Genomic DNA, 19,027 nt, shown 5'->3' with positions numbered 1-19,027 from the left:
CCTCCTGAAATTCTTCCAGGGATTCCTCCCGGAATTCCTTCAGAGATTCTTCCTGGAATTCCTGCAAATTGTCGTTCTGGACTGTTAAACAGTACATTTTGTCAAAAGTGCACGTCATCTACCATTTCTTCCAAAACACGGCAATGTCACGGCAGCAGAATTTTGCAGTAGTTGTGCCGAACGCTCCAGGAAATAGTGACGACATTGTAGCATAATTTTTCCTGGCACCAAAACTGCCAAATTTGTACACATTCCACTTCCAAACAATGCATGAAAAACCACCTCGAATTATGCTCGTCAGGAACGTCAATCCCAAATAATGGCTCTTCCCTTTTCCCAATTTTCAACACACAGAATGAAAAACAAATCAAAACACTCATCGCCAGCAACGACCAAAACAACATCATAAAACCTACCAGCCTTTATGCTTCTTCAGGACATCCGGAAACACCAGCTCCCAGCATAGCACACAGCGCCGGTTGATTGTGCCGCTCCTTCTCCGCTTCGTTTTCACCTTCTAACCCCTTCCCCCCACTTCCTCCAGAAAAAAACTCACTTCCGGCGCCTGCACGCCGCCACGCTTCCACACCTCTTTTTTACGCCAAACGTACCGTTTGTACACACTTTCTCGGTTTCAAAGAGCTTCAAAATACACACACGCACGCTGGATCAGGAGCACACTATATATTTTGCTTCGTTTCGTTTTTTTTCTTCTTTTTATTGCAGCATAATCCGCATCAAGAAACCGGGTAGCACCATCACCGGAGAATCAGGACATGAGTGACGTCTTTCGTCTTCGTCTTGTGCGGCGTCGTCCTTTGTCGTATGTTTTGGTTCTTCTTTTTCTTCTTGTTTTTGTTCTTGTGACACACTTGTACCTACACTTCCTGCACTACTGTTGATGCTGATGCAGCTTCATCCGTACAGAGTTTTTATATGCTTTCGGGAACTATTGCCTTCTGATACAACTAGGGAAAAAAAGAGTTTTTTTTGCAGATTTCAGGTTTGGGTAAAACCAGCAAATATTTCAAAGTTTTTAAAGTATTAAAGTATTACAAGTTGATTATAGGAAATTACTTTCTGGTATACAAGTTCCAGAACTAAATGTAAAACTCAACCATTTTCATCAATGCTTGCTTGTGTTACAGCCTGACAGCCGAAAAGGTATACTCGCGAGTATTCAAAAAGATCATTGTGAGATTAGGGACGGACTCGATTTCCAGTGAACCCAGATACTTTCCGGAATCGATATATGTATCCCTAACTTCCTTGTGCTCAGAGCATCTTCATACCTGCCGTACGATATCCATATTCAATCTACGCTAACGAAGAATCATGAAGAGCATCATGAACAAGGCACATACTCACGTAGTCTGAGGCATATGTTCCTTCAAGCATTGATTCATCCTAGAATTTACTTGAGCTTATGGCCAGTGTTGTGCAATTTAATGATGACCCTCATTTGAAACTGCAAACGGTAACCATCAAAACAAAGCCGAATCATGCCAAAGCAACTCAAACAAACTCTTGCTTGCTCCAGGCATGATCATAAATATTCAACAGCAGCGCAGCGATCGTCTCTTCTTTATGAAACACACGTTGAAACTCGAAGCTCTGACTGCATGAATTTTTGTTCAACGCCTTACATTCAACATTGATATTCTTGTGGCGTGCTATTTTTGTGTCTGTTGACCATGTACTAACACTAGTTGACCGTCATTCGAGCCAAACTTGATAACGCGTCATTTAGCAGTGAGAGTACCAAATTTCTACGTCCGACCGACGATTCCATGCATTGTGCTACTATTGAAATAAGCCAAATATGAACGTGAAGGAAGTTCCCATCGTATCAATGCGTTTTTTGCGAATATATTTGTTAGCGACATAGATAGGGTCGGCTTATAGGATGAAAGAAGAAGACAAATGTAGATGTCGAGGGTTCTTTTTGTGATAAGACGATGATGGTGCACAATACTGCTTATGACTTAAGAAGTGTAGACGTAGCCGAAGCAGTTCTAAGGTAACTTTTAACAGGTAAATAAACTCAACACAGGGCCGAACTCGAATCAATAGGTAGGTCTGTGACTGAATACCATTATTGAAAGAACCTAGCTGCTTGAACATGTGTGGTGAATATGAACCTTACTCTGTTATAACTACAGTGACCTGAAGAAAAAAATGTTTTATCATATTCATATATCGAGTACATTAAATGCTCATTTGAACGTCTTTGTGCAATTAACGAAAAAAAAAACAGTTTCTCCATAGAATCTTCAATAAAACAGTCATAATGGCTATTGCAACAGTATCGTAATTTCATATGAATGAAATCATTTTGGCTGATCATAAGGAAATAGAATCCGTTTCTTTAGTTGGCAAATGGTGCACTGGAATTGATGAATTTGGTGAGCTCGTTCTGATTTGAACTGTATAGTTTATCAAATCACAATCTTGATTATAATGTGCATTCCTTCAGGGATTTTTACTTTATAATGAACATATTAGATTATACATACTTGAGAAAGGGATTACCTTCCTATTTTTCAGGTTCCAAAGAGCTTAAGCTTAGGCTTCTGAGCCTGCATATAAGGATGAAATTCCTATATCCCATCCCAGGAGGGAGAGCTTCGACGGAGGGACATTAGCTTCTTAGCTAAGTCACTCCCAACGTATTTTCTTCACATTCATAATACGTACTATGCCGAGCAGTTAGTACGAGTTGTCCCCTTCTATGGCTTTAATGTGGCAACAATATCCACAACAAGACGCTGAACAGTAGGTCTGGTCGCTTCAATTCTCCGATGTGCTGCAAGCATTGAAAATGACAAGAAAAATTATAAAAGTAGTCGAATCTATCATTTTCCGGGATTCTTTTCATGAATGGCTGTTTATGTGTAGACTGTAGTCATCAATAAAACAATCAATTATTGCGCTAGAGGGCTCCTGCTTTAACATAATGCAGCATTCCAGGCATGAATTGGTTTACTGGTCATCTTCATTGATAATGTGGGTGCGACCAACAAGAAAGCTCAAGGTTCTACAAGTTGAACAGATCATCCAATATTTACTCAGATGATGGATGAAGGCCTCAAAGTATCCTTGATCATGCTGTGGCGCATGCTGGAGACATTAATGGAATGACGAACGTTAATGAAAAGCCTCTTGTTGGCATTAACCATAAGCGTATGAATTCTACAACGTACGACTGGGGCAATGTGAACCCTATTCAGCGACTTGATTTAGTTGCATCAATACGGCTGCAAAATATATGTATGTGTTACTCAAAAAAGATGGATGCCCTTGGTTCAGATATGATATTAAAATTATTTATTATGTGAGGGTTATAGCTCTGAAGAAGTAGGAAAGGACCGTACTGACGAAGAACTTGGTGAAATTTTGTAATGCCCCAGGGATTCCACGGACTCACCCAGGAATTCATTCAGGTATTCCTCCAGGAATTCCTCCAGAGCTCCTTCAGGAATTCATCCATGATTTCCTCCAGGATTTTATCCAGGGATTACTCCAGGAATTCCTCCAGGGAATTTCTACGGATAATTTTCCCGGGTAATTTCTCCAGAAATTTCACCAGAAATACCTAAAGAAATTTCTCCATGAATAACTGCTTATTTATCTATGAATTCATCAAAGGATTCCATCAGAAATTGTTCCATGGTGTCCTCCAGAAATTTTTCCAGGGGTTCCTCCAGGAATAACTCCAGGAATTCCTCCACAAATTTGTCACAGAATACCTCCAGCAATTACAACAGGGGTTGTTCCCGGAATTCCTCACAGAGATTCCTCCTGAAATTCTTCCAGGAATTCCATCAGTCATTCCTCCAGGGGTTCCTCCAGGAATTCTTCCTGGAGTTCCTTCAGGAATCACTTCAGGAATTTCTCCATAAATTACTCTACGAATTCCTCCTGGAATTACTGCAGAAAATCGTCTAGGAATTGTTCCAGGAAATACGTCAGGAACTGCTACAAGAAATACTCTTGGAATTCCTCCAGGAATATTTGCAGAAATTCCTACAAGAATTGCTGTAGGAATTACTACAGAAATTTCTCCAGAAATTCCTTCAATTCCAGTTAATGCAGGAAATACTTTTGGGATTCCTCGCGTGAATCTGGAATTACTCGCATGAATTACTCCATGAATTCTCACAGGAAATACTCCAGGAATCCCTCCAGAAAATAAAAATTGAAAAAAAGCTTCAAAAATTCCTCCAGCAGTTCAAGGAAATCCTTCAGGAATTACCCTAAGAATTTCCCTTGGAAATTCTTTAAAAGTGATTGCTGGAGGAGTTCTTGGCGGATGTCTTGGAGAAATTCCTGGACGAATTCTTGGAGGATTTCCTGAAGGAATCCTTGGAGGAATACCTGGGGGTATTCCTGTAGACATTTCTGGAAGAATTTCTGAAGGTATTTATTGAAAATCCCTGAAGGTATTCCTGGAGAAATTTATAAAGGGATTCCTGGCCAAATTCCTGAAGGTATTCTTGGAGGAATTTGTGACAGAAGTACTGAAGCAGGTCTTGGAGAAATTCTAATTAGAATTCCTGTCGGAATTCTTGAAAGAATTTCTGGAGAAATTCCTGAACGTATTCTTGGAAGAATATCTGGAGAAATTCTTCAAAAAAAATCCATTCAGGAATTGTGGAAATTTGGAGGAATTCTTGGCGTATGTATTTCCTTGAGAAATTCTTGGCGAAGTTCTTGAAAGAAGTCCCGGAGCAGTTCCTGGAGAAATCCTTGAAGGAATTCTCGGAGGAATCCCTGGAGTTGCCCCAGGAGTATTTTCTTGAGGAATTTCTGAAGGTTTCCGGAAGAATCTAGGAGGTATTTATAAAGGAATTTCTTAAGGATTTTTTGAATGAATTCTTGAAGGAATTTCTTGAAAAAAATCCCTGGAGGTATTTCTGGTGAAATTCCTGAAGGGATTCTGGGCAAAATTCTTAGAGGGTTCTCTGGTGAAATTCTTGGAAAATTCCCCCTGTAGGAATTTTAGGAATTCCTGGAGGGATTCTTGGAAGAATTCTAAGCAAACGACTTGGAGGAATTCTTGGAGAAATTCCATGAGGATTTCTTGGGGGAGTTCCTGGAGATTTTATAAGAAGAATTCCTGGAGGACTTCCTAATAGAATTTCTGGATAAATTTCTGAAGGAATTTCAGGAGAAAACTCTGGAGGAATCTTAGGAGAAAGTTCTCAAATAATCCATTGAGGAATACCTGAATGAATCCCTAAATGAGTCCATGGAGGAATCCATTAAGGAATTCATGAGAAATCCCTGGGGGTATTTCTGAAGGAATCCCTGAGAAAATCCCTCAAGGTATGCCAGGAAGAATTCCTAGAGAAATTGCTGGAGGAATTCCAGGAGAAATTCCTGGACGAATCCCTGGAAAACTTTCAGGAGGAACCCCAGGAGAAATTTCTGGAGAAATCTTGGGAAAATTTCCATGAGGAGTTTTAAGGGAATGCCAGGAAAATCCTTGGAGGTCTCCCGTGGAATCCTCGTGGAATTTCTGGAGAAGTTCCTGAGGAACTTCCGCAGGAATTTCCACAAGAATTTCCAAGGTGCTCCTGCTGGATTTTTAGAAAGGTTCTTAAAGTAATTCCTGAGGATCTCCTGAAGGAATTCCAGCATAGCACCTTAAGAAATTTCCGAGAAACTGCTGGGAAACTCCTGAAGAATTTCACGGGAAGTCCTGAGGCATTCCCTAGGGGGCTGTCCATAAACCACGTGGACATTTTTTTGGGAGTTCTCAACCCCCCCCCCCCCCGTGGTCATTAGTCCATACAAATTTTTTTATTCGTCCATACAAAACGGTCATTGGCCGAACCCCCCCCCCCCCCTCATGACCACGTGGTTTATGGACAGCCCCTAGGGGGCTGTTCATAAACCACGTAGACCAAAATTTGGCCATCTCAGACCCCCCCTCCCCCTAGACTTTTGTCCATACAAAAATTTTGAAATTTGTATGGAGCGTAGACTTTGGTTAGACCCCCCCCCCCGCCTCCCCCCAAAAAGTCTACGTGGTTTATGAACGGCCTCTAGGAATTCGTAGAGATGTTCTTGGAGAGCATCACGATGAATTTCTGAGGGACTCCTGGAGGAATTTCCGAGGAACGCCTGGAGGAATTCTGAGGTAATTTCCGACACTTAAAAATACCATAAAGATCATTTGTATGTTGGTGAATGCACAAGTAACGCAAAGAAATACTCATAATATTATATGATACAACAGAGGTAATCGTGAAAGAATAACACCGATAAAGTAAAGAGATATGAGAGTAGAGCTTGAAGGTTTTAATTCCAGAATAGTTTGGATCACCAAGTGAATGTGGTTAAGTTATCAGCACTCTGAGGCTCTAAGAGTAGCATAGATTATATTCCGCGAGCATTCGACACAATAAAAATATCCTAAGATTTACAGGTATTGCGACCCATACTTCAAAATACATTAGTTCCATTCGTATGCCAATGGACACTCAGATAGCAACAAATAGAGATACCCGTAATGTAATGAGGTACAACACACAGAATTGTGAAAGAATTATGCCAATAGAGCGAAGAACAACAAGAGTAGATGTCAATTTCTTGATTTTGCTTTGGCTGACCAAGCCATGTGGGAAATTACACTGTTGAAAATCCTTTGACATCCATGTGCACAACAGAACATGTGCTCGATGAACAAATTGAGATTTGAAATTATGAAAAGAAATCCACGTACTCCGGTGAGACTCGAACTCACGACTCCCAATTCGCTAGACGGGCGCTTCTATTCCTTCAAGCTACGGAGTCACTCGACTATCTCCGTCGCCAGCAGGCCTAGAACTCCACCTAGTCGTGATAGTGCCTTTCTCGTCGAGTATGTACTCATGAACTTTCCGTCGGCGTTAGCCCAAACGTTCCTGAATATTGAAAACACTTTATATAGAAAAGCAACAATTTTAACAAAGCCATGATCGATTTTGGAAACTTATTGATGGTACATATTCCAATGTAATGTTCAACAGCAAAACAGAGCTGAAAAATATCAGACCTCTCAGTTGACTGCTTGACCACCTTAACCCAAGTCGTGTTTTGGGGTCATTATTACTCCATTCCATGCACTACGGCAGCGGGGTGAGCGTCAGCTAATACATGAAGAAGGTTAAATTTATTCACAATCGCAGATCACTTTGGCCTATATTTTATTACCATTGGTAACATGATTCATGTAAAATGAGATTGAAGATTGAAAAAACTGTATAAGGTGTTAATGCGATTAAATTATAATTTTTCTATAAAACGTTGATCCATCCTACTAGGCATTTACACCGCTGGAATCTGAAATAATGTGATTTGAAGAGATCGCTTTGGTCACGATTTTGTTCTCTTGCATGTATGAAGACTTTGACCATTTCTTCACTTATAATCTTACCCAACGTTTACAGGCTATCAAAAAAGCCACGATTTGATTTATCGCTTTGACTTTTATTTTGTTCACTTTTATAATTCCGCAATTCGATGTGTAGCTTGCATGGGTTTTATTAAATTTAACGTTTGACCACTTCCGGTGGGACACCTGGAACCAATTCCGAAATATTATTACAAGTTCTAGATGTGGCCTGAGCTTATTTTCTTGTTGACCGTACATCAGATTATCAAAAACGCCGCTATGGTTTAGTTCCCTTCTATATTTTACCATTTCCGGTGGGTTACTCGTCTCGTCACCAGTTATAGAACACAACCGGTTCTCTCAAATATGGTCTGAGATTATTAGTTGGCTACCCGTTTATCATGTTACTGCATGAGTCATTGATATGTCATATGTATGTATTTTTTTTGTCTGTATTAACGAGATGTTTAACCCTAGGCTAGTTCATCTCGGGACCCACGTTTTACTTCCCTTCCGAAGGAAGAACCCACATTTTGTGAGTATGTCGGGAGTGGGATTCGATCCCAGGTCCTCGGCGTGATAGTCAAGTGTTCTAACCACCACACCAGGTCAGCTCCACAATTTATGTTTGTATTGGTTCTCTTTTACATTTGACCATTTCTGGCGGGACAACCGGAATCGGTTCCGTAACACACTGATATGGCTTGCGTCTATTTTCTTGCAACTGTTCATCATGTCACCTAAATAGCCGTGATTTGAGGTATCGTATGAATGGGTTTGCTTTCACTTTCGGCTCGGAACCAATTGCGGAACACTACCGAGAGTCTCTTAAATCGTTTGAGCCTATTTGCTTGCGGACGTTTATTAGGTTATCAAAAAAGCCGCGCTTTGCTGTGTCGCATGCATGGGTTTGGTACAATTTTATATTTAGCCACTTTCGGAGGGAAACCCGGAACTAGTATCGGAACTACTGGCAGTCCATAATGTGGTCTTAGCATACTTCCTTGATAACCGATCATCAAGTTGTCGGAAAAGCCGTGATTTGATGTGCCGCATGCAAAAGTTATGTCAAATTTTATACACGGCATCTTCAAGCGGAGCTCCCGGAACCGGTTCCGCAACACTACTGGTTCAAATATGGTCTGAGACTGTTTTCCTGCTAATTGTTCATCAGGTTATCCAAAATGCCACAGTTTGATGTGTCGCATGTATGTGTTTGTTACATTTTTATGCATGGCCCCTTCCAAGGGTACTGGTCCGGAACACCGAAATGGCCATAACTCCGGAACGACTGGACCGAACCATTTTAAATAGGAAACAATGGGACAAGATTTCGCGTCGAATGACCTGTCGGTCATTAAAGTCGGTTGAAGTTTACTGCCAAAAAGTAATGTGAGTTTTTTTGTACACATACGCACATACACACACACATACACACACACACAGACATCACCTCAATTCGACGAGCTGAGTTGATTGGTATATGTGAGTCGACCCTCCGGGCCTTCTATCAAAAAGCCATTTTTGGAGTGAACATATATAACACCTAGTGTACGAGAAAGGTAAAAAAAAATTGATTTTCTTTAGTTCTTGCCAAAACGATCCCAACTAAGACAAAGCCAGCTTCTCAGTTTAGAGTTCGATCAGCATTTCCACAGTCACATACTGAGGGCTTGCTTTGTCAATTAGCAAATTTTGTATTTGTGGTAGGCACAAAGATACAATAGGTTCAAGGAAATCAAGACAGACCACAAATCGAACCCAGACACCCTGAACACGGTTTGGACAAGATGAACCCTAAGAAATCATAACGTAAGTTTGCGTATCAAGAGCGAGCTACAAATTGTTTTAAAATGCTTGAGTCATACACAAAAGTAGCCACTAGTATACCTTTAATTATTTTCTCTAAACTTCTAACGGGTTGAACAGTTTGCCGTAAGCCACATGTTATTTTTCCACTATGTAACACCGTGTTATTATTATTATTGTTGTTGGCTGTTGTTCTTCTTGGCACCGCGACTCATAGACGTCATTCCGCTGCAGCAATTTTCCTCTCTCACTACAAACACCCCATCGCGCCAATCACTCATATAAGATCCTAGCACATCCTGCTGACGATGCCACCACCACTGCCAGCCTCCGGCCTTCGATCCCGTGGAAAATATCCGCAAAATTTCATCAAACGGGGGCACTCGCCAAGCAAAAACACACTCACACGAAATTCAAGGTCCTTGAAAGCCTTCCCGACGTCGTCGACGTCTCCGCATCGACCGGATCCACCAAATCCCACATCAACACTCCGTCACTGCTGGTGGTGGGTCTTCGTCATCACCCCCAGGCTGGCAGCCTCCGGGTGGAAAATTTTCACATTTGTTTTCCTTGCGGAAAAACCTCACGCCGAACACTTGCTCCCACCCACACGAGTCGCGGATTTTCGCTCCAGAACCGTTCAATAAATCCGTACCAGCACTTCCTTCAGGTCGCAATTTGCCCAAATCCCTTCTCAAAAACTGAGAGGTATGGCACAATTCCGCACAACAAAAAAAGAACAACTTCCTCGCGGAAACACATTCGAGGCAAACCCGAACCGGAACCGAACGCGAACGGTGGCAAACTGAAGTCCTGCGGCAGGATAGAAACATCACACCGTACCACACGGCAAACGACGACGATGAGGACGACGACGACGGACCGAAAAGTCGACATAAGGGAAAATCCTTGCGAGCCTGCATGGGTTTATCCAAACCTGAGAGGCGAGAGTGAGTGCCACACGGAATCAGCTGGTGAGAGTCGTCGAATGAGAGGACGAGCTGGAAAACCTTGGAATCGTTGTGCGTGATGGCACTGACTGACTGTGTGTAAACAAAGGGCATGTGGGGTGGGAAAAGCTGGGCAGAGAATGGGAATGTTTCTCTAACCCCGGCTGAGTGCCGCCCGAGGTTTGGTAACGTCTATTGTTGGGCGGAAACGGGTCGTCCGAAGCATGGGAGGAAAATGTCGGTCAAAGGAGGAAAGCGCAGCAGAGCGGTGGAAGCATGCCGTAACACTTGTTCGGTAGACAGTAGCAGTTACGTTTGATTTTGCTATGAGGAAGCAGATGATTCCCATCGCTTCATTAGGGTGTTTGAGGAACAGTCTAAAGACTTTTGAACAAAAATTATTATAGTATACATTGCACGGTGGTCCGAAGGACGTATTGATCTGCAAAAGAGTTTTACCCAAAACAATTAGTTTTAGCAAAATGGTGTCGACAGGGAAGTTTTTCATATTTTTGAACTTATTTTTCAAGGTTGACATAATAGTTTTCAAGACAATAACATCTTTTAAGTTTTTCCATATAGAGAATTACAGAAGAAGATTTCGTGGACATTGTAACCTTATTTTGATTATTTTCAGAAAACGAAAATATTGGTCTCTAACGGCTGGTCGAGTCCATATGAAGTTGATCATCAATATTAACTTCTTTTCTCGATCAGCCAAGATAGCTGTGTAGTGTCGGTAGCGATTGTCTCAATTGGCTAAGAATAACACTACGGACCGCCTGTTCCGGTGGTAAGAATCCAACAAAACGGTTGCCCCTAATTCATGGTGTGATGCGGCTTTATGCTTACCGTGCCTAGGAATGAATGGCTAGGGGGGTCTAATAAAAACCTAACCGCTAACGGAGCCTGTGGAGTACCAGGGCGCCCTCCACAGTATGTAGCCCTTACTGCGCTAACCGGAGCAATGGTGCAGTGGACCTTGTGTTTCTCCGAGACAATCAGCTGCCCTTCTTTAGTCTCACTTGAGGCTAAATAAGGGCGAGATTATGAAGATGTTGTTAATTAGTTTTAGTTTTCACCTATATGGTTTCGCATTATGTGATTTACACAGTGTATTCTGTGTATCCTCGCCTTTGGCGTTTTCCAATCGATACCGATTTGGTTTTATTGTTGCTGTTCTTTGTTGTGCTGTTGTTGCGAAGAGTTTAATCTTACCTAGTTTGGGTAGTGGCTACGGTTAGGATAGCTCAGATCAATCTTCAGCATAAAAGAACAGCAACGATCAATCTTTGCAGACTTATGCAAAATGGTACAGCCCAAGTGGCCTTGGTACAAGAACCTTACTTTCGTAAGGGAAATTTCTATCTAGGAAACCTTGTGAACCCGGTGTTTGCTACTTTCAGTAAACATGAAAAACCAAACTCGCTATCACAATTGATGTATCTGTTGGAAACCTCAACAGGAAATACGTCTATTGTTCTGTGTATTTACCGCATGATGAACCATCCCCTACGGATGCTTTCAAACAAGTCATCGCATCCTGCACTTCAAAAGGCCTTCCGCTAATTGTTGGCAGTGATGCTAATGCTCACCATATCATCTGGGGCAGCTCAGACATTAACTTGAGAGGCTCCAGTTTGATGGAGTACTAAAGTAGTACAGATCTTGCATTACTTAACATAGGCAACCGCCCAACCTTCATGGTGTCTGCTAGAGAGGAAGTGTTAGATATATCGCTTTGCTCTAGCAGAATTAGTCACGAGCTGACCAATTGGCATGTGTCAGATGAAGAATCTGACCTATATATTTTTTCGAGCATTTAAATGTTACTTCGCAAACATTGCGTTTCAGGAATCCTCGGTCAACAAACTGGCATCTTTATACTGATTTGGTTGCAGCCAAATTTCATGGATATTTACCATCCATTGACACTCCAAGTGATTTAGATGATGCCGTTCATACTACAACGACCTTCATCATGGAAGCTTTTGAAGAAGCATGCCCTCTACGGTCTGTGAAGATCACAAGAGGAACCCCTTGGTGGAACTCTGATCTGGTGAAACTCAGGAAATAATGTAGAAAAAGTTGGAACAGACGACGTTCGGCTGGTTCGGAGGCTTTCAGGTCGGCTCGCAAGGCCTACAGGAAAGCTCACCGGTCTGCTGAACGATCCGGCTGGAAAAACCTTTGTACAAATATTTCCAGCTTGAGTGAAGTCAGTCGGTTAAACAAAATCCTTGCGAAATCTAAGGATTTCCGGGTGAACGAACTTTGTTTGCCAAATGGCGATCTGACTTCCTCTGATGAGGAAGTTCTGGAATGCTTATTCAGCACACACTTCTCTGGATGTGTGGATATTACATCTTCGGATGATCCTGATGTCTTTTCTTGTAGTTATGATTCTTTAGCTTCGGCTCGGAGTATTGTAACTATAGAATCGATTGAGTGGGCTCTTAATAGCTTTGCTCCTTTCAAATCTCCTGGGGCAGATGGGATTTATCCTATTTTGCTTCAGAAGGGATTTGATTATTTCAAACATGTTTTGAAAAAAACTACTTGTATGCAGTTTTGCTACAGGGTATATTCCCAAATCCTGGCGGGATATTACAGTAAAATTTATTCCAAAAGTGGGTCGTGCGTCGTATGAAGAAGCAAAGAGTTTCAGACCTATCAGTTTGACCTCTTTTCTTCTGAAATGCTTAGAACGCATTGTGGATCATCACATCCGTGATGTTCATCTGGCCAACGTGCCTCTTCATGTGAACCAACATGCCTACCAATCTGGTAAGTCCACTGTGATTCTTTTACACAAGGTTGTTCACGATATCGAGAAAGCATTCGCTCAAAAGCAATCTTGTTTGGGTGTTTTTTTAGATATCGAGGGTGCCTTTGACAACGTGCCTTCGATGCTATATTGGAAGCCGCACGGAGTCATGGTATATCTCCAATGATTTCCAATTGAATTCACCAAAGGCTCAAAAACCGATATCTCTTCTCGACATTGCGTCTAGCAGGGATTAGGAAATTGAGTGTTTGTGGATGCCCCCAAGGGGGAGTCTTATCACCGCTTTTGTGGAATCTCGTAGCAGATACGCTATTGAGGCAACTCAATAATAGCGGTTTTCCTACTTATGGTTTTGCCAACGACTAGGTACCTAACATTGTTAGTTGGTATGTGCATCAGCACCCTTTTCGACCTGATGCAAAACGCCCTTCAGGTAGTTGAGGGTTGGTGTCGCCAATATGGCCTTTCGGTTAATCCGAGTAAAACATCTATTGTTCTTTTCACGGAAAGGCGAAACCGTAATGGCGTTCAACCTTTGCGTCTCTTTGATTCTGAAATCGATGTGACTGAACAGGTAAAGTACGTTGGAGTCATTCTTGATTCCAAGCTTTCCTGGACACCTCACATTGAGTTCAGAATCAAGAAAGCTTGTATGGCCTTCGGGCAATGCCGGCGTACTTTTGGTACAACTTGGGGTCTAAAACCCAAGTATATCAAATGGATTTACACAACTGTGGTTCGGCCAATATTGGCTTATGGATGCCTTGTGTGGTGGCAAAAGGGCGAAGTGAAAACTGTCCAATCAAAATTAGGCCATCTCCAAAGGATGTGCTTAATGGCGATGTCTGAAGCGTTCTCTTCAACTCCCACGGCAGCGCTTGAAGTTCTCTTTGACGTTGCTCCACCACACATTCATTTCAAACAAGAAGCACTTTCTTGCACTTACCGGTTACGGGTACTCGGTCTACTATAGGAAACTCCTGTGAACCGCACATCAACACACACCTCGTTTTTTTCCACTTTTGGTGAATTGTGACAAAACTGACCTTGCTCCAAGTGATCTTACAATTGCTTGTAATTTCCCATATAGGACATTTTCCACGATATTCCTTTCCCGGGAAGAGTGGACATCTGGATATCTGGAAAGAAGTATTTCAGACGGCATCGCATGTTACACTGATGGCTCCCTTCTCGAAGGTCGAGCAGGTGCTGGTGTTTATTCTCGTGAGCTAAGGCTGTATCAGTCCTACTCACTTGGTAGACCCTGCACCGTTTTTCAGGCCGAAATCTTTGCTCTTATGAGCGGAGTGCAATCATCACTTCAGCAGCACGCAATGGGCAAAGTAATATACATCTGTTCAAATAGCCAGGCTGCTATTAAAGCACTTGCTTCGGCCAACTCCAGGTCGAAGATAGTTATCGCTTGTCGAACTCAAATCGAGGAGCTGAATTCAGCAAACGCAGTTCACCTTGTATGGGTACCTGGCCATTCTTCCATCGCTGGAAATGAATTGGCTGATGACTTAGCTCGCACTGGAGAATCACATGACTTTATTGGCCCTGAACCAGCTTTTCCGATATCCTGGGTTGCCACTGAACACCGACAATACTTGAATAGCTTGGAGTCATGTCGTCATACCAAATTGTATTGTACTGAGCCATCTCCAAGGGTGGCGAATTATCTTACGAATCTGTCAAAGCAGAATTGCAGCATTCTGGCCAAAGCATTGACTGGTCACTGCCGACTCAGCTATCACATGTCGAATATTCAGCAAGCTGATTCATTTGCATGTGATAGCTGTGAATCCGATTATGGAACTTCGTATCATTTGATATGTAACTGTCCAGTTTTTGCGCAACTGCGTTTTCGAGTATTCGGTAAACACTTGTTAAGTGAAACTGACTTCAGAAACCTAAATCTTCAGCATATTCTGTTGTTCTTAACCCGCTGTGGTAAAGAGCCATAGGATCTCTTTCGCTTTGTGCGTTATAACAGAGCCCTTTTCAGGGCGCTGTTTGAATCCATTTTGGTACGCTTATGCGTTAGTACCCTCTTCCAGGATACTTTTCCTATTTCCCTACTTGTCCTTATCCTCATCCTTATCCTTATTTCCTTCCTTTTCCCTCAGGTTGTGGGCTTCGTGGCCGTGCGGTTAGCGGCGGCGGTCGTCTAGGCGTATCGTAAGCCTCGGAGTGTGGGTTCGATTCCCGCTCCAGTCGGTGGAAACTTTTCGTCAAGCGAAAAATTCATCACTGGGCCACTGGGTGTTCTGTGTGTTGTCCGTTGTCTAGTGTAAGTAATGTGTTCAGTCTGTGCAGCCTCTGGCTGAAGACGGTGTGTATTGTCTTTTTTTAGATGATGAAATAGGCTATTATTATAGCGATGGCCCAAATGGAACCGGCCTCCTTTTACCTGATACCTGATAGCACGTATTAATAATTATCAGGGTCACAAAACAAAAATAATGACTTTGTAATCATGATTATTGCTGTTCACTTTATTGTAGCTTTTTGGCACTGCATTTGCAGTCAAATAGCATACCTTTCATTGTTATCACATATATAAAACGATTTCAGCTTATGCGAGTTTGTATGTACACTTTAATGAGTTTATTTACACGTTTATGCGATTTCATTGATGTACAACGATGCGAGTTAAGCTGGCATAATAAGAAAAATACCAAGTAAAGTTGTATAATCATCGCAGTACGCAAATATGCGCATGCATTTGCGATGAAAATGGTCCCTCCATCGTACATATATGCGATAGTAACTTAAAACAGTACTTTATACGATGTACTTCGTGCATCCATATTCGACCATTGATTGTGTGGGATAGATCTTGTGTGTTAAGAGATAGCGCAATACGGTCTTCAACAAAGGAGTGATACACAAATTATGTCACGCAAAAATCGATCCCCCCTCCCCCCTATGTCACACTTTTTGTATGGGACCTTACAAATTTTTGTATGGATCGTCACTTTTTGCAAAACTCCCCCCTCCTTTTAAAAGTGTGACATGTTTACGGCCCCAAATCTATAGTGCCTCGAAAGATCTATCCTCTAGGACATTGATACTTATCATTAGTGGGGAATATGGCGCTTGAAATGTTATTTACAGTGTGATGCTGAATTTCACTACAAGAATATTCATGGCAAATCAAGTATATTATACGGCATAAACTGATTGGAACTTCAACTTCAAATTTAGCCCTGCGATTTCTTGGCTTCTATATATCCTAGAGTTGAAACGATGTTTGATTTCATATATCTCAGGACTCAGATCACTTATGACATTAATTATAAATGTACAATAGAATAAAAATTATTGGAATTTCTCAGAAAGTATTGAACTAGCTGTGATGTTTTCCCCTTAAACATATATAAGTCGAGTCTAATGTTTTCAAAGTTGTTCAATACTTCATTTGATTTGTATAGCTTAATTCTGAGAACGGCATTCATAATAAAAAGCATTTTGCTAAAAGCGCTCTATCTATATGACATAAAGCCAAGACAAAAAGACGTAGCAATTTCTAAAATTTCATTTATGTATCTTGATTACATAGAAAACTTCGGTGAAGCAGTTTCGATTGGCAAGGACTTATTGATCAAGGTGAATTTGATCCAAAATGTTTTCTAGGCAAAAAAAAATGACAAATTTAGATGAAATCCAGTCATTAACACCAATTTGCCTGAGCCTTCTTCTGCACCCAATTACAAAACTTTAAAAATGTGATTCTCAGCCACTTCTCAACAAAAGTTAGTGAAATGTTGACAGTGGATCACAAAAACCTTCTAGTTTATGGAACCGGGATCATGGTTCCGAATTATTTCGTTGTTCCGGATTAATGGTCTGTGGTACTGGGGTAACCTCCTTAACAGATAGAGATGCAACCTATATTTTGTCTTCGAAAACTAGCTTGCGGCATATCAAACTTCATGATTTAGCAAAATAAGAGTATTGTAACAAGTTTCTAGAAGTTTTGGTTACACTGCACAATGGTCCACGAAACATATTTACGAGGAAAGATGCATTCAGCGCCCTCAAATGATTTTCTAGATTAATATGGTCTTTTACAAAGTTGTTTCTAAAAATGAGGCCTTTTTTTTAATATACATGTAAATTAGGGTGGTCCATATTTTGAAAGAAATTGGGAACCAAACTTTTTTATTTGCAAGATACATTCTTTGGAATAGTTGTAGATACATCAATTTTGAGCAAGTTTGCTGAAGACACTTTTTATGTAGCTTTAAAATTGACCGATCTAGAGTTTTTTTTCTGAATAAGCTTAGGGTGGTTCAAGAAAAACCGGTTTTCTGGCGTTAACTTTTTCAGTTTCGATTTTTTATCAAGGTCTCCCAAGAAACACTTGTAAAGCATTTGAAGACGCGTCGTTTCGTGTGCTGAGATGGTCGTTATCTTTTTCGGATCAAAAGTTACAGGCATTTTTCTTTAAAAAATCATAGTTTTTTTAAAAGGTGTTATGACGGGTTGGGGCAAACATAAAAAATATCTTTTGTCCGCAGTCAAAAGAAGAAATGTTGTTACTAAACATATAAAAAAATTCAAGGGGTGTTATTTTTGTAACTCAAGTGAAAAATACTTGAAAAGTGCCTATTTTTTCTAGAAAATCATCAATATCTTTCGAACGGAATGACGTAGCAACATTCTCAGCGCCCGAAAATGTGCGTTTTTGAAAGCTCTAAAAATGGTTCTTAGACAACTTTGATGAGAAATTTGAAACAAAATCACCTCTGTTAAGGAGGTTAGCCGAGATAAACAACATGGTAAACCATTATTATTGGCCTGCCGCGTCTGTCCTGTTGGGACAAAAATAGCAATTAAATTTGCGGCCTCTTGCAATAAATATCTTGACCATCCCAAACAAGTCAACCAAATGGAAACAAAAAACCAGCCGTCGCAACCATCCCGATCCCCTGGCGGTAGACTTGCCTGACCACCTCACCTTCGTCTAGGCCGGTGATTCCCAAAGTGGGCGAAATCGCCCCCCAGGGGGCGAAAATCAGGCCGAAGGGGGCGAAAATTTGAAATACCAAATTTGGGGGGCGAAAATACTAAATAAGGGGGCGACTTTTTAAATAATTGAGAAATATCAAAAATATTGAAATACAAGTTCAGAATGTCAACTGAATCATTAAAACTCCCTGACATTTCAAGATTTTTTGTTTATAGGATATGAAAATGTTTCGAGACCAACTAAATTTTACAGTATGTTTGATGTTTATGTGAACTTTTTGGCAAAATTCCAAGAAAAGAAGGCTGCTACACGATTTCCAGAAAGAATTCCTAATGATTCAAGAGATCCAATAAATGAGAAACTCCTAGGCAAAAATTTATGATTGATTTTTGTCCAAGTTATGAGCGGAAGAACAAAACTTTTTTATTAAGTAAAAGATAAGAAAGTTTTGTTCTTAATTTATATGAGGTTTTTTTTATTGAAACTTCAATCAAAAACATGACGTTTAAGATGCATCTAGAACACTTTTCGGATGAAGGTCGGCACATATTGTTTGAAAATATATCAAAGAAGCTTCCAAGAGAAATTTCAAACATTGCCAGTAAAAGGAGCTTTTTGAAAATTTTCCACAAAAACAGCGTTGAATTTTCTCAAAAGCGAGTAATAGCAGCATGCCTGCATATCTACTTATTTGACAACACAAATTTCAACAATTCATGGGAAGCTGAATTGACACACATCCCAGGCTTTTCATAATTTTTAATTACTGAGCAAAGCTGACTACATTTGAAAATATACAAATAAGGGGCCCAGATGCAAAGGGATATAAGTTGCCATTTTGTCGATTTTAAACTAAGCTTATTAGAAAATTCTTCAAATTTCAAGCTTTCAGGAAATTTTATAGATTATTTTTACGTTGATTAGAAAAATTATAATAAATCGAGAAAAAATGGGTCGTTTTGAAATTTCATACATTTATTCGAGTTATAATTTTTGCATCAACGATATTTTTGTATTTGTTTTCCAATTTCCCACCAGTCCTATTTGAGTACTTATGATTAAACATTTCGGGTGTTGAAGAACCCCCTTTTAGAATATTGGTGAAACATCTGGTTGAGATT

General features: G+C 40.8%; 1 protein-coding gene across 3 annotated transcripts in view; it reads right to left on the bottom strand.

The window, feature by feature from the left end:
* The window catches only part of LOC109433445 (uncharacterized), a 314,324-nt gene extending 303,697 nt beyond the window's left edge, over positions 1–10,627 (bottom strand). For 2 of the 3 annotated variants that reach the window (XM_029875817.2, XM_029875819.2), the window contains exons 1-2: positions 9,272–10,627; positions 417–968 (exon numbers count right to left, since the gene is read on the bottom strand). The gene's annotated coding sequence lies outside the window, so the exon portion shown is untranslated. The remainder of the gene's footprint in view (positions 1–416; positions 969–9,271) is intronic. The other variant, XM_062856424.1, reaches the window with a different exon arrangement.
* Positions 10,628–19,027: the final 8,400 nt, after the last annotated feature.

The sequence above is a fragment of the Aedes albopictus genome, chromosome 3 (genome assembly GCF_035046485.1).
Source record: "Aedes albopictus strain Foshan chromosome 3, AalbF5, whole genome shotgun sequence".
Classification (NCBI taxonomy): Eukaryota; Metazoa; Arthropoda; class Insecta; order Diptera; family Culicidae; genus Aedes; species Aedes albopictus.
Note: the sequence above shows the minus strand (reverse complement) of the source record. Positions and strands in the feature narration are given on the sequence as shown.